General features: G+C 51.0%; 44 non-coding genes across 44 annotated transcripts; all 44 read left to right on the top strand.

Annotated features, from left to right (window-relative positions):
• Window positions 1-21: 21 nt before the first annotated feature.
• On the top strand, window positions 22-92 carry TRNAG-GCC (transfer RNA glycine (anticodon GCC)). Its single transcript has one exon. It is a non-coding gene; the product is annotated as a tRNA-Gly (tRNA).
• Window positions 93-442: 350 nt separating this feature from the next.
• Window positions 443-513, top strand: TRNAG-CCC (transfer RNA glycine (anticodon CCC)). The gene has a single exon. It is a non-coding gene; the product is annotated as a tRNA-Gly (tRNA).
• Window positions 514-1,068: 555 nt separating this feature from the next.
• On the top strand, window positions 1,069-1,139 carry TRNAG-GCC (transfer RNA glycine (anticodon GCC)). Its single transcript has one exon. It is a non-coding gene; the product is annotated as a tRNA-Gly (tRNA).
• A 350-nt stretch (window positions 1,140-1,489) lies between these two features.
• TRNAG-CCC (transfer RNA glycine (anticodon CCC)) lies at window positions 1,490-1,560 on the top strand. Its single transcript has one exon. It is a non-coding gene; the product is annotated as a tRNA-Gly (tRNA).
• Window positions 1,561-2,115: 555 nt separating this feature from the next.
• TRNAG-GCC (transfer RNA glycine (anticodon GCC)) lies at window positions 2,116-2,186 on the top strand. The gene has a single exon. It is a non-coding gene; the product is annotated as a tRNA-Gly (tRNA).
• Window positions 2,187-3,162: 976 nt separating this feature from the next.
• TRNAG-GCC (transfer RNA glycine (anticodon GCC)) lies at window positions 3,163-3,233 on the top strand. Its single transcript has one exon. It is a non-coding gene; the product is annotated as a tRNA-Gly (tRNA).
• A 350-nt stretch (window positions 3,234-3,583) lies between these two features.
• Window positions 3,584-3,654, top strand: TRNAG-CCC (transfer RNA glycine (anticodon CCC)). The gene has a single exon. It is a non-coding gene; the product is annotated as a tRNA-Gly (tRNA).
• Window positions 3,655-4,217: 563 nt separating this feature from the next.
• TRNAG-GCC (transfer RNA glycine (anticodon GCC)) lies at window positions 4,218-4,288 on the top strand. The gene has a single exon. It is a non-coding gene; the product is annotated as a tRNA-Gly (tRNA).
• Window positions 4,289-4,638: 350 nt separating this feature from the next.
• On the top strand, window positions 4,639-4,709 carry TRNAG-CCC (transfer RNA glycine (anticodon CCC)). The gene has a single exon. It is a non-coding gene; the product is annotated as a tRNA-Gly (tRNA).
• Window positions 4,710-5,264: 555 nt separating this feature from the next.
• Window positions 5,265-5,335, top strand: TRNAG-GCC (transfer RNA glycine (anticodon GCC)). Its single transcript has one exon. It is a non-coding gene; the product is annotated as a tRNA-Gly (tRNA).
• Window positions 5,336-6,280: 945 nt separating this feature from the next.
• TRNAG-GCC (transfer RNA glycine (anticodon GCC)) lies at window positions 6,281-6,351 on the top strand. Its single transcript has one exon. It is a non-coding gene; the product is annotated as a tRNA-Gly (tRNA).
• A 350-nt stretch (window positions 6,352-6,701) lies between these two features.
• TRNAG-CCC (transfer RNA glycine (anticodon CCC)) lies at window positions 6,702-6,772 on the top strand. The gene has a single exon. It is a non-coding gene; the product is annotated as a tRNA-Gly (tRNA).
• Window positions 6,773-7,327: 555 nt separating this feature from the next.
• On the top strand, window positions 7,328-7,398 carry TRNAG-GCC (transfer RNA glycine (anticodon GCC)). The gene has a single exon. It is a non-coding gene; the product is annotated as a tRNA-Gly (tRNA).
• Window positions 7,399-7,748: 350 nt separating this feature from the next.
• Window positions 7,749-7,819, top strand: TRNAG-CCC (transfer RNA glycine (anticodon CCC)). The gene has a single exon. It is a non-coding gene; the product is annotated as a tRNA-Gly (tRNA).
• Window positions 7,820-8,374: 555 nt separating this feature from the next.
• Window positions 8,375-8,445, top strand: TRNAG-GCC (transfer RNA glycine (anticodon GCC)). The gene has a single exon. It is a non-coding gene; the product is annotated as a tRNA-Gly (tRNA).
• Window positions 8,446-8,795: 350 nt separating this feature from the next.
• On the top strand, window positions 8,796-8,866 carry TRNAG-CCC (transfer RNA glycine (anticodon CCC)). Its single transcript has one exon. It is a non-coding gene; the product is annotated as a tRNA-Gly (tRNA).
• A 555-nt stretch (window positions 8,867-9,421) lies between these two features.
• Window positions 9,422-9,492, top strand: TRNAG-GCC (transfer RNA glycine (anticodon GCC)). Its single transcript has one exon. It is a non-coding gene; the product is annotated as a tRNA-Gly (tRNA).
• Window positions 9,493-9,842: 350 nt separating this feature from the next.
• TRNAG-CCC (transfer RNA glycine (anticodon CCC)) lies at window positions 9,843-9,913 on the top strand. Its single transcript has one exon. It is a non-coding gene; the product is annotated as a tRNA-Gly (tRNA).
• A 555-nt stretch (window positions 9,914-10,468) lies between these two features.
• TRNAG-GCC (transfer RNA glycine (anticodon GCC)) lies at window positions 10,469-10,539 on the top strand. The gene has a single exon. It is a non-coding gene; the product is annotated as a tRNA-Gly (tRNA).
• A 350-nt stretch (window positions 10,540-10,889) lies between these two features.
• On the top strand, window positions 10,890-10,960 carry TRNAG-CCC (transfer RNA glycine (anticodon CCC)). The gene has a single exon. It is a non-coding gene; the product is annotated as a tRNA-Gly (tRNA).
• A 565-nt stretch (window positions 10,961-11,525) lies between these two features.
• On the top strand, window positions 11,526-11,596 carry TRNAG-GCC (transfer RNA glycine (anticodon GCC)). The gene has a single exon. It is a non-coding gene; the product is annotated as a tRNA-Gly (tRNA).
• A 350-nt stretch (window positions 11,597-11,946) lies between these two features.
• On the top strand, window positions 11,947-12,017 carry TRNAG-CCC (transfer RNA glycine (anticodon CCC)). Its single transcript has one exon. It is a non-coding gene; the product is annotated as a tRNA-Gly (tRNA).
• Window positions 12,018-12,572: 555 nt separating this feature from the next.
• On the top strand, window positions 12,573-12,643 carry TRNAG-GCC (transfer RNA glycine (anticodon GCC)). Its single transcript has one exon. It is a non-coding gene; the product is annotated as a tRNA-Gly (tRNA).
• Window positions 12,644-12,993: 350 nt separating this feature from the next.
• Window positions 12,994-13,064, top strand: TRNAG-CCC (transfer RNA glycine (anticodon CCC)). The gene has a single exon. It is a non-coding gene; the product is annotated as a tRNA-Gly (tRNA).
• Window positions 13,065-13,619: 555 nt separating this feature from the next.
• TRNAG-GCC (transfer RNA glycine (anticodon GCC)) lies at window positions 13,620-13,690 on the top strand. The gene has a single exon. It is a non-coding gene; the product is annotated as a tRNA-Gly (tRNA).
• Window positions 13,691-14,040: 350 nt separating this feature from the next.
• On the top strand, window positions 14,041-14,111 carry TRNAG-CCC (transfer RNA glycine (anticodon CCC)). The gene has a single exon. It is a non-coding gene; the product is annotated as a tRNA-Gly (tRNA).
• Window positions 14,112-14,666: 555 nt separating this feature from the next.
• TRNAG-GCC (transfer RNA glycine (anticodon GCC)) lies at window positions 14,667-14,737 on the top strand. The gene has a single exon. It is a non-coding gene; the product is annotated as a tRNA-Gly (tRNA).
• Window positions 14,738-15,087: 350 nt separating this feature from the next.
• TRNAG-CCC (transfer RNA glycine (anticodon CCC)) lies at window positions 15,088-15,158 on the top strand. Its single transcript has one exon. It is a non-coding gene; the product is annotated as a tRNA-Gly (tRNA).
• A 555-nt stretch (window positions 15,159-15,713) lies between these two features.
• Window positions 15,714-15,784, top strand: TRNAG-GCC (transfer RNA glycine (anticodon GCC)). The gene has a single exon. It is a non-coding gene; the product is annotated as a tRNA-Gly (tRNA).
• Window positions 15,785-16,134: 350 nt separating this feature from the next.
• TRNAG-CCC (transfer RNA glycine (anticodon CCC)) lies at window positions 16,135-16,205 on the top strand. The gene has a single exon. It is a non-coding gene; the product is annotated as a tRNA-Gly (tRNA).
• Window positions 16,206-17,181: 976 nt separating this feature from the next.
• On the top strand, window positions 17,182-17,252 carry TRNAG-CCC (transfer RNA glycine (anticodon CCC)). Its single transcript has one exon. It is a non-coding gene; the product is annotated as a tRNA-Gly (tRNA).
• A 565-nt stretch (window positions 17,253-17,817) lies between these two features.
• On the top strand, window positions 17,818-17,888 carry TRNAG-GCC (transfer RNA glycine (anticodon GCC)). The gene has a single exon. It is a non-coding gene; the product is annotated as a tRNA-Gly (tRNA).
• Window positions 17,889-18,238: 350 nt separating this feature from the next.
• On the top strand, window positions 18,239-18,309 carry TRNAG-CCC (transfer RNA glycine (anticodon CCC)). The gene has a single exon. It is a non-coding gene; the product is annotated as a tRNA-Gly (tRNA).
• A 555-nt stretch (window positions 18,310-18,864) lies between these two features.
• On the top strand, window positions 18,865-18,935 carry TRNAG-GCC (transfer RNA glycine (anticodon GCC)). The gene has a single exon. It is a non-coding gene; the product is annotated as a tRNA-Gly (tRNA).
• A 350-nt stretch (window positions 18,936-19,285) lies between these two features.
• TRNAG-CCC (transfer RNA glycine (anticodon CCC)) lies at window positions 19,286-19,356 on the top strand. The gene has a single exon. It is a non-coding gene; the product is annotated as a tRNA-Gly (tRNA).
• Window positions 19,357-19,911: 555 nt separating this feature from the next.
• Window positions 19,912-19,982, top strand: TRNAG-GCC (transfer RNA glycine (anticodon GCC)). Its single transcript has one exon. It is a non-coding gene; the product is annotated as a tRNA-Gly (tRNA).
• A 350-nt stretch (window positions 19,983-20,332) lies between these two features.
• Window positions 20,333-20,403, top strand: TRNAG-CCC (transfer RNA glycine (anticodon CCC)). Its single transcript has one exon. It is a non-coding gene; the product is annotated as a tRNA-Gly (tRNA).
• A 555-nt stretch (window positions 20,404-20,958) lies between these two features.
• Window positions 20,959-21,029, top strand: TRNAG-GCC (transfer RNA glycine (anticodon GCC)). The gene has a single exon. It is a non-coding gene; the product is annotated as a tRNA-Gly (tRNA).
• A 350-nt stretch (window positions 21,030-21,379) lies between these two features.
• On the top strand, window positions 21,380-21,450 carry TRNAG-CCC (transfer RNA glycine (anticodon CCC)). The gene has a single exon. It is a non-coding gene; the product is annotated as a tRNA-Gly (tRNA).
• Window positions 21,451-22,005: 555 nt separating this feature from the next.
• TRNAG-GCC (transfer RNA glycine (anticodon GCC)) lies at window positions 22,006-22,076 on the top strand. The gene has a single exon. It is a non-coding gene; the product is annotated as a tRNA-Gly (tRNA).
• Window positions 22,077-22,426: 350 nt separating this feature from the next.
• Window positions 22,427-22,497, top strand: TRNAG-CCC (transfer RNA glycine (anticodon CCC)). The gene has a single exon. It is a non-coding gene; the product is annotated as a tRNA-Gly (tRNA).
• Window positions 22,498-23,473: 976 nt separating this feature from the next.
• TRNAG-CCC (transfer RNA glycine (anticodon CCC)) lies at window positions 23,474-23,544 on the top strand. Its single transcript has one exon. It is a non-coding gene; the product is annotated as a tRNA-Gly (tRNA).
• A 565-nt stretch (window positions 23,545-24,109) lies between these two features.
• On the top strand, window positions 24,110-24,180 carry TRNAG-GCC (transfer RNA glycine (anticodon GCC)). Its single transcript has one exon. It is a non-coding gene; the product is annotated as a tRNA-Gly (tRNA).
• Window positions 24,181-24,530: 350 nt separating this feature from the next.
• On the top strand, window positions 24,531-24,601 carry TRNAG-CCC (transfer RNA glycine (anticodon CCC)). Its single transcript has one exon. It is a non-coding gene; the product is annotated as a tRNA-Gly (tRNA).
• Window positions 24,602-24,792: the final 191 nt, after the last annotated feature.

The raw sequence follows: 24,792 nt of genomic DNA, 5'->3' as shown, positions 1-24,792 counted from the left end.
CGCCAGTGTGCAGCATGAAAGGCATTGGTGGTTCAGTGGTAGAATTCTCGCCTGCCATGCGGGAGGCCCGGGTTCGATTCCCGGCCAATGCATGAGCGTTTTGCACATGTACCTTTCGTTGACTTTGAAGCATCGTGAAAAGGAAGAGACCGAACAAAAAAACAAGCCTTGATTGCCTTGCTTGCCTTATTTCTGCTACTAGCGATCAGTCTGCTGATCCCTTTTAGTAGAAGGGGCCGCTGCGCCTTGACTGGAAGCAGGGCAATCTCAGATTATGCAAAACGCTCATAGAGGCCCAGCCCGAGTAGGTGCCAGTCTCACACGTCTGCAAAGGCCTTCAATGAGGCTTTCAGCAGAAGTCAAGAGTTTACGAGTGACCATTCGCATGGAACTGGCAGGTGTGTTAAATCAAGCGCTCTACCGCAGTAATGCTGCTTGTCAGGCATTGGTAGTTCAGTGGTAGAATTCTCGCTTCCCAAGCGGGAGGCCCGGGTTCGATTCCCGGCCAATGCATGGCACTTTTGTAGACGTGTCTCTTGATATTTTAAAAGGCATGGGAAAAGAAAAATGGAAACGGTAGATAAGATGATTGCATTTCTTGTCTGTTTTCTGCGCAAAGAAAGCACTCTGCTGCCCTCTTTTAGCAGAAGATGGAACTGCAGTTTCAACTTAAGGCGGGAAACCTTCTATTATGCAAATAATTCCCAGAAGACCCCAGAAGCCCAGATTGAAAGGGTGTCAGCCTCGTGTGGCTGCAAAGATATCCCCTGAGTCCTGCGGTAGAAGTCTGGCTTTCCTGAGGCACGGTGCTCAGGGAACTGCACTCAGAGTAGCGACCCATACAAAGGCCACCCTCATCTACCAGTGTGCTTGCCTCTGTCCACTTTTCCTGTCTATAGAACCTGGCCGTTCGTGGCCAAGTGAGTGAGAAGGACTGCCAGGGCAGCGCAGCTCCCATTCACCCACCGGAGCTGGCGCCATCCTCATGTCACTGCAGTGCTCTGTTAAATCAGCTGCTCTGGGCTGCAATGGTCCAGAGCACTGTAGCGCCAGTGTGCAGCATGAAAGGCATTGGTGGTTCAGTGGTAGAATTCTCGCCTGCCACGCGGGAGGCCCGGGTTCGATTCCCGGCCAATGCATGAGCGTTTTGCACATGTACCTTTCGTTGACTTTGAAGCATCGTGAAAAGGAAGAGACCGAACAAAAAAACAAGCCTTGATTGCCTTGCTTGCCTTATTTCTGCTACTAGCGATCACTCTGCTGATCCCTTTTAGTAGAAGGGGCCGCTGCGCCTTGACTGGAAGCAGGGCAATCTCAGATTATGCAAACAGCTCATAGAGGCCCAGCCCGAGTAGGTGCCAGTCTCACACGTCTGCAAAGGCCTTCAATGAGGCTTTCAGCAGAAGTCAAGAGTTTACGAGTGACCATTCGCATGGAACTGGCAGGTGTGTTAAATCAAGCGCTCTACCGCAGTAATGCTGCTTGTCAAGCATTGGTAGTTCAGTGGTAGAATTCTCGCTTCCCAAGCGGGAGGCCCGGGTTCGATTCCCGGCCAATGCATGGCACTTTTGTAGACGTGTCTCTTGATATTTTAAAAGGCATGGGAAAAGAAAAATGGAAACGGTAGATAAGATGATTGCATTGCTTGTCTGTTTTCTGCGCAAAGAAAGCACTCTGCTGCCCTCTTTTAGCAGAAGATGGAACTGCAGTTTCAACTTAAGGCGGGAAACCTTCTATTATGCAAATAATTCCCAGAAGACCCCAGAAGCCCAGATTGAAAGGGTGTCAGCCTCGTGTGGCTGCAAAGATATCCCCTGAGTCCTGCAGTAGAAGTCTGGCTTTCCTGAGGCACGGTGCTCAGGGAACTGCACTCAGAGTAGCGACCCATACAAAGGCCACCCTCATCTACCAGTGTGCTTGCCTCTGTCCACTTTTCCTGTCTATAGAACCTGGCCGTTCGTGGCCAAGTGAGTGAGAAGGACTGCCAGGGCAGCGCAGCTCCCATTCACCCACCGGAGCTGGCGCCATCCTCATGTCACTGCAGTGCTCTGTTAAATCAGCTGCTCTGGGCTGCAATGGTCCAGAGCACTGTAGCGCCAGTGTGCAGCATGTAAGGCATTGGTGGTTCAGTGGTAGAATTCTCGCCTGCCACGCGGGAGGCCCGGGTTCGATTCCCGGCCAATGCATGAGCGTTTTGCACATGTACCTTTCGTTGACTTTGAAGCATCGTGAAAAGGAAGAGATCAAACAAAAAAACAAGCCTTGATTGCCTTGCTTGCCTTATTTCTGCTACTAGCGATCACTCTGCTGATCCCTTTTAGTAGAAGGGGCCGCTGCGCCTTGACTGGAAGCAGGGCAATCTCAGATTATGCAAACAGCTCATAGAGGCCCAGCCCGAGTAGGTGCCAGTCTCACACGTCTGCAAAGGCCTTCAATGAGGCTTTCAGCAGAAGTCAAGAGTTTACGAGTGACCATTCGCATGGAACTGGCAGGTGTGTTAAATCAAGCGCTCTACCGCAGTAATGCTGCTTGTCAAGCATTGGTAGTTCAGTGGTAGAATTCTAGCTTCCCAAGCGGGAGGCCCGGGTTCGATTCCCGGCCAATGCATGGCACTTTTGTAGACGTGTCTCTTGATATTTTAAAAGGCATGGGAAAAGAAAAATGGAAACGGTAGATAAGATGATTGCATTGCTTGTCTGTTTTCTGCGCAAAGAAAGCACTCTGCTGCCCTCTTTTAGCAGAAGATGGAACTGCAGTTTCAACTTAAGGCGGGAAACCTTCTATTATGCAAATAATTCCCAGAAGACCCCAGAAGCCCAGATTGAAAGGGTGTCAGCCTCGTGTGGCTGCAAAGATATCCCCTGAGTCCTGCAGTAGAAGTCTGGCTTTCCTGAGGCACGGTGCTCAGGGAACTGCACTCAGAGTAGCGACCCATACAAAGGCCACCCTCATCTACCAGTGTGCTTGCCTCTGTCCACTTTTCCTGTCTATAGAACCTGGCCGTTCGTGGCCAAGTGAGTGAGAAGGACTGCCAGGGCAGCGCAGCTCCCATTCACCCACCGGAGCTGGCGCCATCCTCATGTCACTGCAGTGCTCTGTTAAATCAGCTGCTCTGGGCTGCAATGGTCCAGAGCACTGTAGCGCCAGTGTGCAGCATGTAAGGCATTGGTGGTTCAGTGGTAGAATTCTCGCCTGCCACGCGGGAGGCCCGGGTTCGATTCCCGGCCAATGCATGAGCGTTTTGCACATGTACCTTTCGTTGACTTTGAAGCATCGTGAAAAGGAAGAGATCAAACAAAAAAACAAGCCTTGATTGCCTTGCTTGCCTTATTTCTGCTACTAGCGATCACTCTGCTGATCCCTTTTAGTAGAAGGGGCCGCTGCGCCTTGACTGGAAGCAGGGCAATCTCAGATTATGCAAACAGCTCATAGAGGCCCAGCTCGAGTAGGTGCCAGTCTCACACGTCTGCAAAGGCCTTCAATGAGGCTTTCAGCAGAAGTCAAGAGTTTACGAGTGACCATTCGCATGGAACTGGCAGGTGTGTTAAATCAAGCGCTCTACCGCAGTAATGCTGCTTGTCAAGCATTGGTAGTTCAGTGGTAGAATTCTCGCTTCCCAAGCGGGAGGCCCGGGTTCGATTCCCGGCCAATGCATGGCACTTTTGTAGACGTGTCTCTTGATATTTTAAAAGGCATGGGAAAAGAAAAATGGAAACGGTAGATAAGATGATTGCATTGCTTCTGTTTTCTGCGCAAAGAAAGCACTCTGCTGCCCTCTTTTAGCAGAAGATGGAACTGCAGTTTCAACTTAAGGCGGGAAACCTTCTATTATGCAAATAATTCCCAGAAGACCCCAGAAGCCCAGATTGAAAGGGTGTCAGCCTCGTGTGGCTGCAAAGATATCCACTGAGTCCTGCAGTAGAAGTCTGGCTTTCCTGAGGCACGGTGCTCAGGGAACTGCACTCTGAGTAGCGACCCATACAAAGGCCACCCTCATCTACCAGTGTGCTTGCCTCTGTCCACTTTTCCTGTCTATAGAACCTGGCCGTTCGTGGCCGTTCGTGGCCAAGTGAGTGAGAAGGACTGCCAGGGCAGCGCAGCTCCCATTCACCCACCGGAGCTGGCGCCATCCTCATGTCACTGCAGTGCTCTGTTAAATCAGCTGCTCTGGGCTGCAATGGTCCAGAGCACTGTAGCGCCAGTGTGCAGCATGAAAGGCATTGGTGGTTCAGTGGTAGAATTCTCGCCTGCCATGCGGGAGGCCCGGGTTCGATTCCCGGCCAATGCATGAGCATTTTGCACATGTACCTTTCGTTGACTTTGAAGCATCGTGAAAAGGAAGAGACCGAACAAAAAAACAAGCCTTGATTGCCTTGCTTGCCTTATTTCTGCTACTAGCGATCACTCTGCTGATCCCTTTTAGTAGAAGGGGCCGCTGCGCCTTGACTGGAAGCAGGGCAATCTCAGATTATGCAAAACGCTCATAGAGGCCCAGCCCGAGTAGGTGCCAGTCTCACACGTCTGCAAAGGCCTTCAATGAGGCTTTCAGCAGAAGTCAAGAGTTTACGAGTGACCATTCGCATGGAACTGGCAGGTGTGTTAAATCAAGCGCTCTACCGCAGTAATGCTGCTTGTCAGGCATTGGTAGTTCAGTGGTAGAATTCTCGCTTCCCAAGCGGGAGGCACGGGTTCGATTCCCGGCCAATGCATGGCACTTTTGTAGACGTGTCTCTTGATATTTTAAAAGGCATGGGAAAAGAAAAATGGAAACGGTAGATAAGATGATTGCATTTCTTGTCTGTTTTCTGCGCAAAGAAAGCACTCTGCTGCCCTCTTTTAGCAGAAGATGGAACTGCAGTTTCAACTTAAGGCGGGAAACCTTCTATTATGCAAATAATTCCCAGAAGACCCCAGAAGCCCAGATTGAAAGGGTGTCAGCCTCGTGTGGCTGCAAAGATATCCCCTGAGTCCTGCGGTAGAAGTCTGGCTTTCCTGAGGCACGGTGCTCAGGGAACTGCACTCAGAGTAGCGACCCATACAAAGGCCACCCTCATCTACCAGTGTGCTTGCCTCTGTCCACTTTTCCTGTCTATAGAACCTGGCCGTTCGTGGCCAAGTGAGTGAGAAGGACTGCCAGGGCAGCGCAGCTCCCATTCACCCACCGGAGCTGGCGCCATCCTCATGTCACTGCAGTGCTCTGTTAAATCAGCTGCTCTGGGCTGCAATGGTCCAGAGCACTGTAGCGCCAGTGTGCAGCATGAAAGGCATTGGTGGTTCAGTGGTAGAATTCTCGCCTGCCACGCGGGAGGCCCGGGTTCAATTCCCGGCCAATGCATGAGCGTTTTGCACATGTACCTTTCGTTGACTTTGAAGCATCGTGAAAAGGAAGAGACCGAACAAAAAAACAAGCCTTGATTGCCTTGCTTGCCTTATTTCTGCTACTAGCGATCACTCTGCTGATCCCTTTTAGTAGAAGGGGCCGCTGCGCCTTGACTGGAAGCAGGGCAATCTCAGATTATGCAAACAGCTCATAGAGGCCCAGCCCGAGTAGGTGCCAGTCTCACACGTCTGCAAAGGCCTTCAATGAGGCTTTCAGCAGAAGTCAAGAGTTTACGAGTGACCATTCGCATGGAACTGGCAGGTGTGTTAAATCAAGCGCTCTACCGCAGTAATGCTGCTTGTCAGCCGGAAGCGGGAGGCCCGGGTTCGATTCCCGGCCAATGCATGGCACTTTTGTAGACGTGTCTCTTGATATTTTAAAAGGCATGGGAAAAGAAAAATGGAAACGGTAGATAAGATGATTGCATTGCTTGTCTGTTTTCTGCGCAAAGAAAGCACTCTGCTGCCCTCTTTTAGCAGAAGATGGAACTGCAGTTTCAACTTAAGGCGGGAAACCTTCTATTATGCAAATAATTCCCAGAAGACCCCAGAAGCCCAGATTGAAAGGGTGTCAGCCTCGTGTGGCTGCAAAGATATCCCCTGAGTCCTGCAGTAGAAGTCTGGCTTTCCTGAGGCACGGTGCTCAGGGAACTGCACTCAGAGTAGCAACCCATACAAAGGCCACCCTCATCTACCAGTGTGCTTGCCTCTGTCCACTTTTCCTGTCTATAGAACCTGGCCGTTCGTGGCCAAGTGAGTGAGAAGGACTGCCAGGGCAGCGCAGCTCCCATTCACCCACCGGAGCTGGTGCCATCCTCATGTCACTGCAGTGCTCTGTTAAATCAGCTGCTCTGGGCTGCAATGGTCCAGAGCACTGTAGCGCCAGTGTGCAGCATGTAAGGCATTGGTGGTTCAGTGGTAGAATTCTCGCCTGCCACGCGGGAGGCCCGGGTTCGATTCCCGGCCAATGCATGAGCGTTTTGCACATGTACCTTTCGTTGACTTTGAAGCATCGTGAAAAGGAAGAGATCAAACAAAAAAACAAGCCTTGATTGCCTTGCTTGCCTTATTTCTGCTACTAGCGATCACTCTGCTGATCCCTTTTAGTAGAAGGGGCCGCTGCGCCTTGACTGGAAGCAGGGCAATCTCAGATTATGCAAACAGCTCATAGAGGCCCAGCTCGAGTAGGTGCCAGTCTCACACGTCTGCAAAGGCCTTCAATGAGGCTTTCAGCAGAAGTCAAGAGTTTACGAGTGACCATTCGCATGGAACTGGCAGGTGTGTTAAATCAAGCACTCTACCGCAGTAATGCTGCTTGTCAAGCATTGGTAGTTCAGTGGTAGAATTCTCGCTTCCCAAGCGGGAGGCCCGGGTTCGATTCCCGGCCAATGCATGGCACTTTTGTAGACGTGTCTCTTGATATTTTAAAAGGCATGGGAAAAGAAAAATGGAAACGGTAGATAAGATGATTGCATTGCTTGTCTGTTTTCTGCGCAAAGAAAGCACTCTGCTGCCCTCTTTTAGCAGAAGATGGAACTGCAGTTTCAACTTAAGGCGGGAAACCTTCTATTATGCAAATAATTCCCAGAAGACCCCAGAAGCCCAGATTGAAAGGGTGTCAGCCTCGTGTGGCTGCAAAGATATCCCCTGAGTCCTGCAGTAGAAGTCTGGCTTTCCTGAGGCACGGTGCTCAGGGAACTGCACTCAGAGTAGCGACCCATACAAAGGCCACCCTCATCTACCAGTGTGCTTGCCTCTGTCCACTTTTCCTGTCTATAGAACCTGGCCGTTCGTGGCCAAGTGAGTGAGAAGGACTGCCAGGGCAGCGCAGCTCCCATTCACCCACCGGAGCTGGCGCCATCCTCATGTCACTGCAGTGCTCTGTTAAATCAGCTGCTCTGGGCTGCAATGGTCCAGAGCACTGTAGCGCCAGTTTGCAGCATGTAAGGCATTGGTGGTTCAGTGGTAGAATTCTCGCCTGCCACGCGGGAGGCCCGGGTTCGATTCCCGGCCAATGCATGAGCGTTTTGCACATGTACCTTTCGTTGACTTTGAAGCATCGTGAAAAGGAAGAGATCAAACAAAAAAACAAGCCTTGATTGCCTTGCTTGCCTTATTTCTGCTACTAGCGATCACTCTGCTGATCCCTTTTAGTAGAAGGGGCCGCTGCGCCTTGACTGGAAGCAGGGCAATCTCAGATTATGCAAACAGCTCATAGAGGCCCAGCTCGAGTAGGTGCCAGTCTCACACGTCTGCAAAGGCCTTCAATGAGGCTTTCAGCAGAAGTCAAGAGTTTACGAGTGACCATTCGCATGGAACTGGCAGGTGTGTTAAATCAAGCGCTCTACCGCAGTAATGCTGCTTGTCAAGCATTGGTAGTTCAGTGGTAGAATTCTCGCTTCCCAAGCGGGAGGCCCGGGTTCGATTCCCGGCCAATGCATGGCACTTTTGTAGACGTGTCTCTTGATATTTTAAAAGGCATGGGAAAAGAAAAATGGAAACGGTAGATAAGATGATTGCATTGCTTGTCTGTTTTCTGCGCAAAGAAAGCACTCTGCTGCCCTCTTTTAGCAGAAGATGGAACTGCAGTTTCAACTTAAGGCGGGAAACCTTCTATTATGCAAATAATTCCCAGAAGACCCCAGAAGCCCAGATTGAAAGGGTGTCAGCCTCGTGTGGCTGCAAAGATATCCCCTGAGTCCTGCAGTAGAAGTCTGGCTTTCCTGAGGCACGGTGCTCAGGGAACTGCACTCAGAGTAGCGACCCATACAAAGGCCACCCTCATCTACCAGTGTGCTTGCCTCTGTCCACTTTTCCTGTCTATAGAACCTGGCCGTTCGTGGCCAAGTGAGTGAGAAGGACTGCCAGGGCAGCGCAGCTCCCATTCACCCACCGGAGCTGGCGCCATCCTCATGTCACTGCAGTGCTCTGTTAAATCAGCTGCTCTGGGCTGCAATGGTCCAGAGCACTGTAGCGCCAGTGTGCAGCATGTAAGGCATTGGTGGTTCAGTGGTAGAATTCTCGCCTGCCACGCGGGAGGCCCGGGTTCGATTCCCGGCCAATGCATGAGCGTTTTGCACATGTACCTTTCGTTGACTTTGAAGCATCGTGAAAAGGAAGAGATCAAACAAAAAAACAAGCCTTGATTGCCTTGCTTGCCTTATTTCTGCTACTAGCGATCACTCTGCTGATCCCTTTTAGTAGAAGGGGCCGCTGCGCCTTGACTGGAAGCAGGGCAATCTCAGATTATGCAAACAGCTCATAGAGGCCCAGCCCGAGTAGGTGCCAGTCTCACACGTCTGCAAAGGCCTTCAATGAGGCTTTCAGCAGAAGTCAAGAGTTTACGAGTGACCATTCGCATGGAACTGGCAGGTGTGTTAAATCAAGCGCTCTACCGCAGTAATGCTGCTTGTCAAGCATTGGTAGTTCAGTGGTAGAATTCTCGCTTCCCAAGCGGGAGGCCCGGGTTCGATTCCCGGCCAATGCATGGCACTTTTGTAGACGTGTCTCTTGATATTTTAAAAGGCATGGGAAAAGAAAAATGGAAACGGTAGATAAGATGATTGCATTGCTTGTCTGTTTTCTGCGCAAAGAAAGCACTCTGCTGCCCTCTTTTAGCAGAAGATGGAACTGCAGTTTCAACTTAAGGCGGGAAACCTTCTATTATGCAAATAATTCCCAGAAGACCCCAGAAGCCCAGATTGAAAGGGTGTCAGCCTCGTGTGGCTGCAAAGATATCCCCTGAGTCCTGCAGTAGAAGTCTGGCTTTCCTGAGGCACGGTGCTCAGGGAACTGCACTCAGAGTAGCGACCCATACAAAGGCCACCCTCATCTACCAGTGTGCTTGCCTCTGTCCACTTTTCCTGTCTATAGAACCTGGCCGTTCGTGGCCAAGTGAGTGAGAAGGACTGCCAGGGCAGCGCAGCTCCCATTCACCCACCGGAGCTGGCGCCATCCTCATGTCACTGCAGTGCTCTGTTAAATCAGCTGCTCTGGGCTGCAATGGTCCAGAGCACTGTAGCGCCAGTGTGCAGCATGTAAGGCATTGGTGGTTCAGTGGTAGAATTCTCGCCTGCCACGCGGGAGGCCCGGGTTCGATTCCCGGCCAATGCATGAGCGTTTTGCACATGTACCTTTCGTTGACTTTGAAGCATCGTGAAAAGGAAGAGATCAAACAAAAAAACAAGCCTTGATTGCCTTGCTTGCCTTATTTCTGCTACTAGCGATCACTCTGCTGATCCCTTTTAGTAGAAGGGGCCGCTGCGCCTTGACTGGAAGCAGGGCAATCTCAGATTATGCAAACAGCTCATAGAGGCCCAGCTCGAGTAGGTGCCAGTCTCACACGTCTGCAAAGGCCTTCAATGAGGCTTTCAGCAGAAGTCAAGAGTTTACGAGTGACCATTCGCATGGAACTGGCAGGTGTGTTAAATCAAGCGCTCTACCGCAGTAATGCTGCTTGTCAAGCATTGGTAGTTCAGTGGTAGAATTCTCGCTTCCCAAGCGGGAGGCCCGGGTTCGATTCCCGGCCAATGCATGGCACTTTTGTAGACGTGTCTCTTGATATTTTAAAAGGCATGGGAAAAGAAAAATGGAAACGGTAGATAAGATGATTGCATTGCTTCTCTGTTTTCTGCGCAAAGAAAGCACTCTGCTGCCCTCTTTTAGCAGAAGATGGAACTGCAGTTTCAACTTAAGGCGGGAAACCTTCTATTATGCAAATAATTCCCAGAAGACCCCAGAAGCCCAGATTGAAAGGGTGTCAGCCTCGTGTGGCTGCAAAGATATCCCCTGAGTCCTGCAGTAGAAGTCTGGCTTTCCTGAGGCACGGTGCTCAGGGAACTGCACTCAGAGTAGCGACCCATACAAAGGCCACCCTCATCTACCAGTGTGCTTGCCTCTGTCCACTTTTCCTGTCTATAGAACCTGGCCGTTCGTGGCCAAGTGAGTGAGAAGGACTGCCAGGGCAGCGCAGCTCCCATTCACCCACCGGAGCTGGCGCCATCCTCATGTCACTGCAGTGCTCTGTTAAATCAGCTGCTCTGGGCTGCAATGGTCCAGAGCACTGTAGCGCCAGTGTGCAGCATGTAAGGCATTGGTGGTTCAGTGGTAGAATTCTCGCCTGCCACGCGGGAGGCCCGGGTTCGATTCCCGGCCAATGCATGAGCGTTTTGCACATGTACCTTTCGTTGACTTTGAAGCATCGTGAAAAGGAAGAGATCAAACAAAAAAACAAGCCTTGATTGCCTTGCTTGCCTTATTTCTGCTACTAGCGATCACTCTGCTGATCCCTTTTAGTAGAAGGGGCCGCTGCGCCTTGACTGGAAGCAGGGCAATCTCAGATTATGCAAACAGCTCATAGAGGCCCAGCTCGAGTAGGTGCCAGTCTCACACGTCTGCAAAGGCCTTCAATGAGGCTTTCAGCAGAAGTCAAGAGTTTACGAGTGACCATTCGCATGGAACTGGCAGGTGTGTTAAATCAAGCGCTCTACCGCAGTAATGCTGCTTGTCAAGCATTGGTAGTTCAGTGGTAGAATTCTCGCTTCCCAAGCGGGAGGCCCGGGTTCGATTCCCGGCCAATGCATGGCACTTTTGTAGACGTGTCTCTTGATATTTTAAAAGGCATGGGAAAAGAAAAATGGAAACGGTAGATAAGATGATTGCATTGCTTCTCTGTTTTCTGCGCAAAGAAAGCACTCTGCTGCCCTCTTTTAGCAGAAGATGGAACTGCAGTTTCAACTTAAGGCGGGAAACCTTCTATTATGCAAATAATTCCCAGAAGACCCCAGAAGCCCAGATTGAAAGGGTGTCAGCCTCGTGTGGCTGCAAAGATATCCACTGAGTCCTGCAGTAGAAGTCTGGCTTTCCTGAGGCACGGTGCTCAGGGAACTGCACTCTGAGTAGCGACCCATACAAAGGCCACCCTCATCTACCAGTGTGCTTGCCTCTGTCCACTTTTCCTGTCTATAGAACCTGGCCGTTCGTGGCCGTTCGTGGCCAAGTGAGTGAGAAGGACTGCCAGGGCAGCGCAGCTCCCATTCACCCACCGGAGCTGGCGCCATCCTCATGTCACTGCAGTGCTCTGTTAAATCAGCTGCTCTGGGCTGCAATGGTCCAGAGCACTGTAGCGCCAGTGTGCAGCATGAAAGGCATTGGTGGTTCAGTGGTAGAATTCTCGCCTGCCATGCGGGAGGCCCGGGTTCGATTCCCGGCCAATGCATGAGCGTTTTGCACATGTACCTTTCGTTGACTTTGAAGCATCGTGAAAAGGAAGAGACCGAACAAAAAAACAAGCCTTGATTGCCTTGCTTGCCTTATTTCTGCTACTAGCGATCAGTCTGCTGATCCCTTTTAGTAGAAGGGGCCGCTGCGCCTTGACTGGAAGCAGGGCAATCTCAGATTATGCAAAACGCTCATAGAGGCCCAGCCCGAGTAGGTGCCAGTCTCACACGTCTGCAAAGGCCTTCAATGAGGCTTTCAGCAGAAGTCAAGAGTTTACGAGTGACCATTCGCATGGAACTGGCAGGTGTGTTAAATCAAGCGCTCTACCGCAGTAATGCTGCTTGTCAGGCATTGGTAGTTCAGTGGTAGAATTCTCGCTTCCCAAGCGGGAGGCCCGGGTTCGATTCCCGGCCAATGCATGGCACTTTTGTAGACGTGTCTCTTGATATTTTAAAAGGCATGGGAAAAGAAAAATGGAAACGGTAGATAAGATGATTGCATTTCTTGTCTGTTTTCTGCGCAAAGAAAGCACTCTGCTGCCCTCTTTTAGCAGAAGATGGAACTGCAGTTTCAACTTAAGGCGGGAAACCTTCTATTATGCAAATAATTCCCAGAAGACCCCAGAAGCCCAGATTGAAAGGGTGTCAGCCTCGTGTGGCTGCAAAGATATCCCCTGAGTCCTGCGGTAGAAGTCTGGCTTTCCTGAGGCACGGTGCTCAGGGAACTGCACTCAGAGTAGCGACCCATACAAAGGCCACCCTCATCTACCAGTGTGCTTGCCTCTGTCCACTTTTCCTGTCTATAGAACCTGGCCGTTCGTGGCCAAGTGAGTGAGAAGGACTGCCAGGGCAGCGCAGCTCCCATTCACCCACCGGAGCTGGCGCCATCCTCATGTCACTGCAGTGCTCTGTTAAATCAGCTGCTCTGGGCTGCAATGGTCCAGAGCACTGTAGCGCCAGTGTGCAGCATGAAAGGCATTGGTGGTTCAGTGGTAGAATTCTCGCCTGCCACGCGGGAGGCCCGGGTTCGATTCCCGGCCAATGCATGAGCGTTTTGCACATGTACCTTTCGTTGACTTTGAAGCATCGTGAAAAGGAAGAGACCGAACAAAAAAACAAGCCTTGATTGCCTTGCTTGCCTTATTTCTGCTACTAGCGATCACTCTGCTGATCCCTTTTAGTAGAAGGGGCCGCTGCGCCTTGACTGGAAGCAGGGCAATCTCAGATTATGCAAACAGCTCATAGAGGCCCAGCCCGAGTAGGTGCCAGTCTCACACGTCTGCAAAGGCCTTCAATGAGGCTTTCAGCAGAAGTCAAGAGTTTACGAGTGACCATTCGCATGGAACTGGCAGGTGTGTTAAATCAAGCGCTCTACCGCAGTAATGCTGCTTGTCAAGCATTGGTAGTTCAGTGGTAGAATTCTCGCTTCCCAAGCGGGAGGCCCGGGTTCGATTCCCGGCCAATGCATGGCACTTTTGTAGACGTGTCTCTTGATATTTTAAAATGCATGGGAAAAGAAAAATGGAAACGGTAGATAAGATGATTGCATTGCTTGTCTGTTTTCTGCGCAAAGAAAGCACTCTGCTGCCCTCTTTTAGCAGAAGATGGAACTGCAGTTTCAACTTAAGGCGGGAAACCTTCTATTATGCAAATAATTCCCAGAAGACCCCAGAAGCCCAGATTGAAAGGGTGTCAGCCTCGTGTGGCTGCAAAGATATCCCCTGAGTCCTGCAGTAGAAGTCTGGCTTTCCTGAGGCACGGTGCTCAGGGAACTGCACTCAGAGTAGCGACCCATACAAAGGCCACCCTCATCTACCAGTGTGCTTGCCTCTGTCCACTTTTCCTGTCTATAGAACCTGGCCGTTCGTGGCCAAGTGAGTGAGAAGGACTGCCAGGGCAGCGCAGCTCCCATTCACCCACCGGAGCTGGCGCCATCCTCATGTCACTGCAGTGCTCTGTTAAATCAGCTGCTCTGGGCTGCAATGGTCCAGAGCACTGTAGCGCCAGTGTGCAGCATGAAAGGCATTGGTGGTTCAGTGGTAGAATTCTCGCCTGCCATGCGGGAGGCCCGGGTTCGATTCCCGGCCAATGCATGAGCGTTTTGCACATGTACCTTTCGTTGACTTTGAAGCATCGTGAAAAGGAAGAGACCGAACAAAAAAACAAGCCTTGATTGCCTTGCTTGCCTTATTTCTGCTACTAGCGATCAGTCTGCTGATCCCTTTTAGTAGAAGGGGCCGCTGCGCCTTGACTGGAAGCAGGGCAATCTCAGATTATGCAAAACGCTCATAGAGGCCCAGCCCGAGTAGGTGCCAGTCTCACACGTCTGCAAAGGCCTTCAATGAGGCTTTCAGCAGAAGTCAAGAGTTTACGAGTGACCATTCGCATGGAACTGGCAGGTGTGTTAAATCAAGCGCTCTACCGCAGTAATGCTGCTTGTCAGGCATTGGTAGTTCAGTGGTAGAATTCTCGCTTCCCAAGCGGGAGGCCCGGGTTCGATTCCCGGCCAATGCATGGCAATTTTGTAGACGTGTCTCTTGATATTTTAAAAGGCATGGGAAAAGAAAAATGGAAACGGTAGATAAGATGATTGCATTTCTTGTCTGTTTTCTGCGCAAAGAAAGCACTCTGCTGCCCTCTTTTAGCAGAAGATGGAACTGCAGTTTCAACTTAAGGCGGGAAACCTTCTATTATGCAAATAATTCCCAGAAGACCCCAGAAGCCCAGATTGAAAGGGTGTCAGCCTCGTGTGGCTGCAAAGATATCCCCTGAGTCCTGCGGTAGAAGTCTGGCTTTCCTGAGGCACGGTGCTCAGGGAACTGCACTCAGAGTAGCGACCCATACAAAGGCCACCCTCATCTACCAGTGTGCTTGCCTCTGTCCACTTTTCCTGTCTATAGAACCTGGCCGTTCGTGGCCAAGTGAGTGAGAAGGACTGCCAGGGCAGCGCAGCTCCCATTCACCCACCGGAGCTGGCGCCATCCTCATGTCACTGCAGTGCTCTGTTAAATCAGCTGCTCTGGGCTGCAATGGTCCAGAGCACTGTAGCGCCAGTGTGCAGCATGAAAGGCATTGGTGGTTCAGTGGTAGAATTCTCGCCTGCCACGCGGGAGGCCCGGGTTCGATTCCCGGCCAATGCATGAGCGTTTTGCACATGTACCTTTCGTTGACTTTGAAGCATCGTGAAAAGGAAGAGACCGAACAAAAAAACATGCCTTGATTGCCTTGCTTGCCTTATTTCTGCTACTAGCGATCACTCTGCTGATCCCTTTTAGTAGAAGGGGCCGCTGCGCCTTGACTGGAAGCAGGGCAATCTCAGATTATGCAAACAGCTCATAGAGGCCCAGCCCGAGTAGGTGCCAGTCTCACACGTCTGCAAAGGCCTTCAATGAGGCTTTCAGCAGAAGTCAAGAGTTTACGAGTGACCATTCGCATGGAACTGGCAGGTGTGTTAAATCAAGCGCTCTACCGCAGTAATGCTGCTTGTCAAGCATTGGTAGTTCAGTGGTAGAATTCTCGCTTCCCAAGCGGGAGGCCCGGGTTCGATTCCCGGCCAATGCATGGCACTTTTGTAGACGTGTCTCTTGATATTTTAAAAGGCATGGGAAAAGAAAAATGGAAACGGTAGATAAGATGATTGCATTGCTTGTCTGTTTTCTGCGCAAAGAAAGCACTCTGCTGCCCTCTTTTAGCAGAAGATGGAACTGCAGTTTCAACTTAAGGCGGGAAACCTTCTATTATGCAAATAATTCCCAGAAGACCCCAGAAGCCCAGATTGAAAGGGTGTCAGCCTCGTGTGGCTGCAAAGATATCCCCTGAGTCCTGCAGTAGAAGTCTGGCTTTCCTGAGGCACGGTGCTCAGGGAACTGCACTCAGAGTAGCGACCCATACAAAGGCCACCCTCATCTACCAGTGTGCTTGCCTCTGTCCACTTTTCCTGTCTATAGAACCTGGCCGTTCGTGGCCAAGTGAGTGAGAAGGACTGCCAGGGCAGCGCAGCTCCCATTCACCCACCGGAGCTGGCGCCATCCTCATGTCACTGCAGTGCTCTGTTAAATCAGCTGCTCTGGGCTGCAATGGTCCAGAGCACTGTAGCGCCAGTGTGCAGCATGTAAGGCATTGGTGGTTCAGTGGTAGAATTCTCGCCTGCCACGCGGGAGGCCCGGGTTCGATTCCCGGCCAATGCATGAGCGTTTTGCACATGTACCTTTCGTTGACTTTGAAGCATCGTGAAAAGGAAGAGATCAAACAAAAAAACAAGCCTTGATTGCCTTGCTTGCCTTATTTCTGCTACTAGCGATCACTCTGCTGATCCCTTTTAGTAGAAGGGGCCGCTGCGCCTTGACTGGAAGCAGGGCAATCTCAGATTATGCAAACAGCTCATAGAGGCCCAGCTCGAGTAGGTGCCAGTCTCACACGTCTGCAAAGGCCTTCAATGAGGCTTTCAGCAGAAGTCAAGAGTTTACGAGTGACCATTCGCATGGAACTGGCAGGTGTGTTAAATCAAGCGCTCTACCGCAGTAATGCTGCTTGTCAAGCATTGGTAGTTCAGTGGTAGAATTCTCGCTTCCCACGCGGGAGGCCCGGGTTCGATTCCCGGCCAATGCATGGCACTTTTGTAGACGTGTCTCTTGATATTTTAAAAGGCATGGGAAAAGAAAAATGGAAACGGTAGATAAGATGATTGCATTGCTTGTCTGTTTTCTGCGCAAAGAAAGCACTCTGCTGCCCTCTTTTAGCAGAAGATGGAACTGCAGTTTCAACTTAAGGCGGGAAACCTTCTATTATGCAAATAATTCCCAGAAGACCCCAGAAGCCCAGATTGAAAGGGTGTCAGCCTCGTGTGGCTGCAAAGATATCCACTGAGTCCTGCAGTAGAAGTCTGGCTTTCCTGAGGCACGGTGCTCAGGGAACTGCACTCAGAGTAGCGACCCATACAAAGGCCACCCTCATCTACCAGTGTGCTTGCCTCTGTCCACTTTTCCTGTCTATAGAACCTGGCCGTTCGTGGCCAAGTGAGTGAGAAGGACTGCCAGGGCAGCGCAGCTCCCATTCACCCACCGGAGCTGGCGCCATCCTCATGTCACTGCAGTGCTCTGTTAAATCAGCTGCTCTGGGCTGCAATGGTCCAGAGCACTGTAGCGCCAGTGTGCAGCATGTAAGGCATTGGTGGTTCAGTGGTAGAATTCTCACCTGCCATGCGGGAGGCCCGGGTTCGATTCCCGGCCAATGCATGAGCGTTTTGCACATGTACCTTTCGTTGACTTTGAAGCATCGTGAAAAGGAAGAGATCAAACAAAAAAACAAGCCTTGATTGCCTTGCTTGCCTTATTTCTGCTACTAGCGATCACTCTGCTGATCCCTTTTAGTAGAAGGGGCCGCTGCGCCTTGACTGGAAGCAGGGCAATCTCAGATTATGCAAACAGCTCATAGAGGCCCAGCTCGAGTAGGTGCCAGTCTCACACGTCTGCAAAGGCCTTCAATGAGGCTTTCAGCAGAAGTCAAGAGTTTACGAGTGACCATTCGCATGGAACTGGCAGGTGTGTTAAATCAAGCGCTCTACCGCAGTAATGCTGCTTGTCAAGCATTGGTAGTTCAGTGGTAGAATTCTCGCTTCCCAAGCGGGAGGCCCGGGTTCGATTCCCGGCCAATGCATGGCACTTTTGTAGACGTGTCTCTTGATATTTTAAAAGGCATGGGAAAAGAAAAATGGAAACGGTAGATAAGATGATTGCATTGCTTCTCTGTTTTCTGCGCAAAGAAAGCACTCTGCTGCCCTCTTTTAGCAGAAGATGGAACTGCAGTTTCAACTTAAGGCGGGAAACCTTCTATTATGCAAATAATTCCCAGAAGACCCCAGAAGCCCAGATTGAAAGGGTGTCAGCCTCGTGTGGCTGCAAAGATATCCACTGAGTCCTGCAGTAGAAGTCTGGCTTTCCTGAGGCACGGTGCTCAGGGAACTGCACTCTGAGTAGCGACCCATACAAAGGCCACCCTCATCTACCAGTGTGCTTGCCTCTGTCCACTTTTCCTGTCTATAGAACCTGGCCGTTCGTGGCCGTTCGTGGCCAAGTGAGTGAGAAGGACTGCCAGGGCAGCGCAGCTCCCATTCACCCACCGGAGCTGGCGCCATCCTCATGTCACTGCAGTGCTCTGTTAAATCAGCTGCTCTGGGCTGCAATGGTCCAGAGCACTGTAGCGCCAGTGTGCAGCATGAAAGGCATTGGTGGTTCAGTGGTAGAATTCTCGCCTGCCATGCGGGAGGCCCGGGTTCGATTCCCGGCCAATGCATGAGCGTTTTGCACATGTACCTTTCGTTGACTTTGAAGCATCGTGAAAAGGAAGAGACCGAACAAAAAAACAAGCCTTGATTGCCTTGCTTGCCTTATTTCTGCTACTAGCGATCAGTCTGCTGATCCCTTTTAGTAGAAGGGGCCGCTGCGCCTTGACTGGAAGCAGGGCAATCTCAGATTATGCAAAACGCTCATAGAGGCCCAGCCCGAGTAGGTGCCAGTCTCACACGTCTGCAAAGGCCTTCAATGAGGCTTTCAGCAGAAGTCAAGAGTTTACGAGTGACCATTCGCATGGAACTGGCAGGTGTGTTAAATCAAGCGCTCTACCGCAGTAATGCTGCTTGTCAGGCATTGGTAGTTCAGTGGTAGAATTCTCGCTTCCCAAGCGGGAGGCCCGGGTTCGATTCCCGGCCAATGCATGGCACTTTTGTAGACGTGTCTCTTGATATTTTAAAAGGCATGGGAAAAGAAAAATGGAAACGGTAGATAAGATGATTGCATTTCTTGTCTGTTTTCTGCGCAAAGAAAGCACTCTGCTGCCCTCTTTTAGCAGAAGATGGAACTGCAGTTTCAACTTAAGGCGGGAAACCTTCTATTATGCAAATAATTCCCAGAAGACCCCAGAAGCCCAGATTGAAAGGGTGTCAGCCTCGTGTGGCTGCAAAGATATCCCCTGAGTCCTGCGGTAGAAGTCTGGCTTTCCTGAGGCACGGTGCTCAGGGAACTGCACTCAGAGTAGCGACCCATACAAAGGCCACCCTCATCTACCAGTGTGCTTGCCTCTGTCCACTTTTCCTGTCTATAGAACCTGGCCGTTCGTGGCCAAGTGAGTGAGAAGGACTGCCAGGGCAGCGCAGCTCCCATTCACCCACCGGAGCTGGCGCCATCCTCATGTCACTGCAGTGCTCTGTTAAATCAGCTGCTCTGGGCTGCAATGGTCCAGAGCACTGTAGCGCCAGTGTGCAGCATGAAAGGCATTGGTGGTTCAGTGGTAGAATTCTCGCCTGCCACGCGGGAGGCCCGGGTTCGATTCCCGGCCAATGCATGAGCGTTTTGCACATGTACCTTTCGTTGACTTTGAAGCATCGTGAAAAGGAAGAGACCGAACAAAAAAACAAGCCTTGATTGCCTTGCTTGCCTTATTTCTGCTACTAGCGATCACTCTGCTGATCCCTTTTAGTAGAAGGGGCCGCTGCGCCTTGACTGGAAGCAGGGCAATCTCAGATTATGCAAACAGCTCATAGAGGCCCAGCCCGAGTAGGTGCCAGTCTCACACGTCTGCAAAGGCCTTCAATGAGGCTTTCAGCAGAAGTCAAGAGTTTACGAGTGACCATTCGCATGGAACTGGCAGGTGTGTTAAATCAAGCGCTCTACCGCAGTAATGCTGCTTGTCAAGCATTGGTAGTTCAGTGGTAGAATTCTCGCTTCCCAAGCGGGAGGCCCGGGTTCGATTCCCGGCCAATGCATGGCACTTTTGTAGACGTGTCTCTTGATATTTTAAAAGGCATGGGAAAAGAAAAATGGAAACGGTAGATAAGATGATTGCATTGCTTGTCTGTTTTCTGCGCAAAGAAAGCACTCTGCTGCCCTCTTTTAGCAGAAGATGGAACTGCAGTTTCAACTTAAGGCGGGAAACCTTCTATTATGCAAATAATTCCCAGAAGACCCCAGAAGCCCAGATTGAAAGGGTGTCAGCCTCGTGTGGCTGCAAAGATATCCCCTGAGTCCTGCAGTAGAAGTCTGGCTTTCCTGAGGCACGGTGCTCAGGGAACTGCACTCAGAGTAGCGACCCATACAAAGGCCACCCTCATCTACCAGTGTGCTTGCCTCTGTCCACTTTTCCTGTCTATAGAACCTGGCCGTTCGTGGCCAAGTGAGTGAGAAGGACTGCCAGGGCAGCGCAGCTCCCATTCACCCACCGGAGCTGGCGCCATCCTCATGTCACTGCAGTGCTCTGTTAAATCAGCTGCTCTGGGCTGCAATGGTCCAGAGCACTGTAGCGCCAGTGTGCAGCATGAAAGGCATTGGTGGTTCAGTGGTAGAATTCTCGCCTGCCATGCGGGAGGCCCGGGTTCGATTCCCGGCCAATGCATGAGCGTTTTGCACATGTACCTTTCGTTGACTTTGAAGCATCGTGAAAAGGAAGAGACCGAACAAAAAAACAAGCCTTGATTGCCTTGCTTGCCTTATTTCTGCTACTAGCGATCAGTCTGCTGATCCCTTTTAGTAGAAGGGGCCGCTGCGCCTTGACTGGAAGCAGGGCAATCTCAGATTATGCAAAACGCTCATAGAGGCCCAGCCCGAGTAGGTGCCAGTCTCACACGTCTGCAAAGGCCTTCAATGAGGCTTTCAGCAGAAGTCAAGAGTTTACGAGTGACCATTCGCATGGAACTGGCAGGTGTGTTAAATCAAGCGCTCTACCGCAGTAATGCTGCTTGTCAGGCATTGGTAGTTCAGTGGTAGAATTCTCGCTTCCCAAGCGGGAGGCCCGGGTTCGATTCCCGGCCAATGCATGGCAATTTTGTAGACGTGTCTCTTGATATTTTAAAAGGCATGGGAAAAGAAAAATGGAAACGGTAGATAAGATGATTGCATTTCTTGTCTGTTTTCTGCGCAAAGAAAGCACTCTGCTGCCCTCTTTTAGCAGAAGATGGAACTGCAGTTTCAACTTAAGGCGGGAAACCTTCTATTATGCAAATAATTCCCAGAAGACCCCAGAAGCCCAGATTGAAAGGGTGTCAGCCTCGTGTGGCTGCAAAGATATCCCCTGAGTCCTGCGGTAGAAGTCTGGCTTTCCTGAGGCACGGTGCTCAGGGAACTGCACTCAGAGTAGCGACCCATACAAAGGCCACCCTCATCTACCAGTGTGCTTGCCTCTGTCCACTTTTCCTGTCTATAGAACCTGGCCGTTCGTGGCCAAGTGAGTGAGAAGGACTGCCAGGGCAGCGCAGCTCCCATTCACCCACCGGAGCTGGCGCCATCCTCATGTCACTGCAGTGCTCTGTTAAATCAGCTGCTCTGGGCTGCAATGGTCCAGAGCACTGTAGCGCCAGTGTGCAGCATGAAAGGCATTGGTGGTTCAGTGGTAGAATTCTCGCCTGCCACGCGGGAGGCCCGGGTTCGATTCCCGGCCAATGCATGAGCGTTTTGCACATGTACCTTTCGTTGACTTTGAAGCATCGTGAAAAGGAAGAGACCGAACAAAAAAACATGCCTTGATTGCCTTGCTTGCCTTATTTCTGCTACTAGCGATCACTCTGCTGATCCCTTTTAGTAGAAGGGGCCGCTGCGCCTTGACTGGAAGCAGGGCAATCTCAGATTATGCAAACAGCTCATAGAGGCCCAGCCCGAGTAGGTGCCAGTCTCACACGTCTGCAAAGGCCTTCAATGAGGCTTTCAGCAGAAGTCAAGAGTTTACGAGTGACCATTCGCATGGAACTGGCAGGTGTGTTAAATCAAGCGCTCTACCGCAGTAATGCTGCTTGTCAAGCATTGGTAGTTCAGTGGTAGAATTCTCGCTTCCCAAGCGGGAGGCCCGGGTTCGATTCCCGGCCAATGCATGGCACTTTTGTAGACGTGTCTCTTGATATTTTAAAAGGCATGGGAAAAGAAAAATGGAAACGGTAGATAAGATGATTGCATTGCTTGTCTGTTTTCTGCGCAAAGAAAGCACTCTGCTGCCCTCTTTTAGCAGAAGATGGAACTGCAGTTTCAACTTAAGGCGGGAAACCTTCTATTATGCAAATAATTCCCAGAAGACCCCAGAAGCCCAGATTGAAAGGGTGTCAGCCTCGTGTGGCTGCAAAGATATCCCCTGAGTCCTGCAGTAGAAGTCTGGCTTTCCTGAGGCACGGTGCTCAGGGAACTGCACTCAGAGTAGCGACCCATACAAAGGCCACCCTCATCTACCAGTGTGCTTGCCTCTGTCCACTTTTCCTGTCTATAGAACCTGGCCGTTCGTGGCCAAGTGAGTGAGAAGGACTGCCAGGGCAGCGCAGCTCCCATTCACCCACCGGAGCTGGCGCCATCCTCATGTCACTGCAGTGCTCTGTTAAATCAGCTGCTCTGGGCTGCAATGGTCCAGAGCACTGTAGCGCCAGTGTGCAGCATGTAAGGCATTGGTGGTTCAGTGGTAGAATTCTCGCCTGCCACGCGGGAGGCCCGGGTTCGATTCCCGGCCAATGCATGAGCGTTTTGCACATGTACCTTTCGTTGACTTTGAAGCATCGTGAAAAGGAAGAGATCAAACAAAAAAACAAGCCTTGATTGCCTTGCTTGCCTTATTTCTGCTACTAGCGATCACTCTGCTGATCCCTTTTAGTAGAAGGGGCCGCTGCGCCTTGACTGGAAGCAGGGCAATCTCAGATTATGCAAACAGCTCATAGAGGCCCAGCTCGAGTAGGTGCCAGTCTCACACGTCTGCAAAGGCCTTCAATGAGGCTTTCAGCAGAAGTCAAGAGTTTACGAGTGACCATTCGCATGGAACTGGCAGGTGTGTTAAATCAAGCGCTCTACCGCAGTAATGCTGCTTGTCAAGCATTGGTAGTTCAGTGGTAGAATTCTCGCTTCCCACGCGGGAGGCCCGGGTTCGATTCCCGGCCAATGCATGGCACTTTTGTAGACGTGTCTCTTGATATTTTAAAAGGCATGGGAAAAGAAAAATGGAAACGGTAGATAAGATGATTGCATTGCTTGTCTGTTTTCTGCGCAAAGAAAGCACTCTGCTGCCCTCTTTTAGCAGAAGATGGAACTGCAGTTTCAACTTAAGGCGGGAAACCTTCTATTATGCAAATAATTCCCAGAAGACCCCAGAAGCCCAGATTGAAAGGGTGTCAGCCTCGTGTGGCTGCAAAGATATCCACTGAGTCCTGCAGTAGAAGTCTGGCTTTCCTGAGGCACGGTGCTCAGGGAACTGCACTCAGAGTAGCGACCCATACAAAGGCCACCCTCATCTACCAGTGTGCTTGCCTCTGTCCACTTTTCCTGTCTATAGAACCTGGCCGTTCGTGGCCAAGTGAGTGAGAAGGACTGCCAGGGCAGCGCAGCTCCCATTCACCCACCGGAGCTGGCGCCATCCTCATGTCACTGCAGTGCTCTGTTAAATCAGCTGCTCTGGGCTGCAATGGTCCAGAGCACTGTAGCGCCAGTGTGCAGCATGTAAGGCATTGGTGGTTCAGTGGTAGAATTCTCACCTGCCATGCGGGAGGCCCGGGTTCGATTCCCGGCCAATGCATGAGCGTTTTGCACATGTACCTTTCGTTGACTTTGAAGCATCGTGAAAAGGAAGAGATCAAACAAAAAAACAAGCCTTGATTGCCTTGCTTGCCTTATTTCTGCTACTAGCGATCACTCTGCTGATCCCTTTTAGTAGAAGGGGCCGCTGCGCCTTGACTGGAAGCAGGGCAATCTCAGATTATGCAAACAGCTCATAGAGGCCCAGCTCGAGTAGGTGCCAGTCTCACACGTCTGCAAAGGCCTTCAATGAGGCTTTCAGCAGAAGTCAAGAGTTTACGAGTGACCATTCGCATGGAACTGGCAGGTGTGTTAAATCAAGCGCTCTACCGCAGTAATGCTGCTTGTCAAGCATTGGTAGTTCAGTGGTAGAATTCTCGCTTCCCAAGCGGGAGGCCCGGGTTCGATTCCCGGCCAATGCATGGCACTTTTGTAGACGTGTCTCTTGATATTTTAAAAGGCATGGGAAAAGAAAAATGGAAACGGTAGATAAGATGATTGCATTGCTTCTCTGTTTTCTGCGCAAAGAAAGCACTCTGCTGCCCTCTTTTAGCAGAAGATGGAACTGCAGTTTCAACTTAAGGCGGGAAACCTTCTATTATGCAAATAATTCCCAGAAGACCCCAGAAGCCCAGATTGAAAGGGTGTCAGCCTCGTGTGGCTGCAAAGATATCCACTGAGTCCTGCAGTAGAAGTCTGGCTTTCCTGAGGCACGGTGCTCAGGGAACTGCACTCTGAGTAGCGACCCATACAAAGGCCACCCTCATCTACCAGTGTGCTTGCCTCTGTCCACTTTTCCTGTCTATAGAACCTGGCCGTTCGTGGCCGTTCGTGGCCAAGTGAGTGAGAAGGACTGCCAGGGCAGCGCAGCTCCCATTCACCCACCGGAGCTGGCGCCATCCTCATGTCACTGCAGTGCTCTGTTAAATCAGCTGCTCTGGGCTGCAATGGTCCAGAGCACTGTAGCGCCAGTGTGCAGCATGAAAGGCATTGGTGGTTCAGTGGTAGAATTCTCGCCTGCCATGCGGGAGGCCCGGGTTCGATTCCCGGCCAATGCATGAGCATTTTGCACATGTACCTTTCGTTGACTTTGAAGCATCGTGAAAAGGAAGAGACCGAACAAAAAAACAAGCCTTGATTGCCTTGCTTGCCTTATTTCTGCTACTAGCGATCACTCTGCTGATCCCTTTTAGTAGAAGGGGCCGCTGCGCCTTGACTGGAAGCAGGGCAATCTCAGATTATGCAAAACGCTCATAGAGGCCCAGCCCGAGTAGGTGCCAGTCTCACACGTCTGCAAAGGCCTTCAATGAGGCTTTCAGCAGAAGTCAAGAGTTTACGAGTGACCATTCGCATGGAACTGGCAGGTGTGTTAAATCAAGCGCTCTACCGCAGTAATGCTGCTTGTCAGGCATTGGTAGTTCAGTGGTAGAATTCTCGCTTCCCAAGCGGGAGGCCCGGGTTCGATTCCCGGCCAATGCATGGCACTTTTGTAGACGTGTCTCTTGATATTTTAAAAGGCATGGGAAAAGAAAAATGGAAACGGTAGATAAGATGATTGCATTTCTTGTCTGTTTTCTGCGCAAAGAAAGCACTCTGCTGCCCTCTTTTAGCAGAAGATGGAACTGCAGTTTCAACTTAAGGCGGGAAACCTTCTATTATGCAAATAATTC

The sequence above is a fragment of the Ambystoma mexicanum genome, chromosome 1p, assembly GCF_040938575.1.
Source record: "Ambystoma mexicanum isolate Mex_15411 chromosome 1p, UKY_AmexF1_1, whole genome shotgun sequence".
In the NCBI taxonomy this organism is placed as follows: domain Eukaryota; kingdom Metazoa; phylum Chordata; class Amphibia; order Caudata; family Ambystomatidae; genus Ambystoma; species Ambystoma mexicanum.
This window is presented reverse-complemented; position numbering and strand designations above follow the sequence as displayed.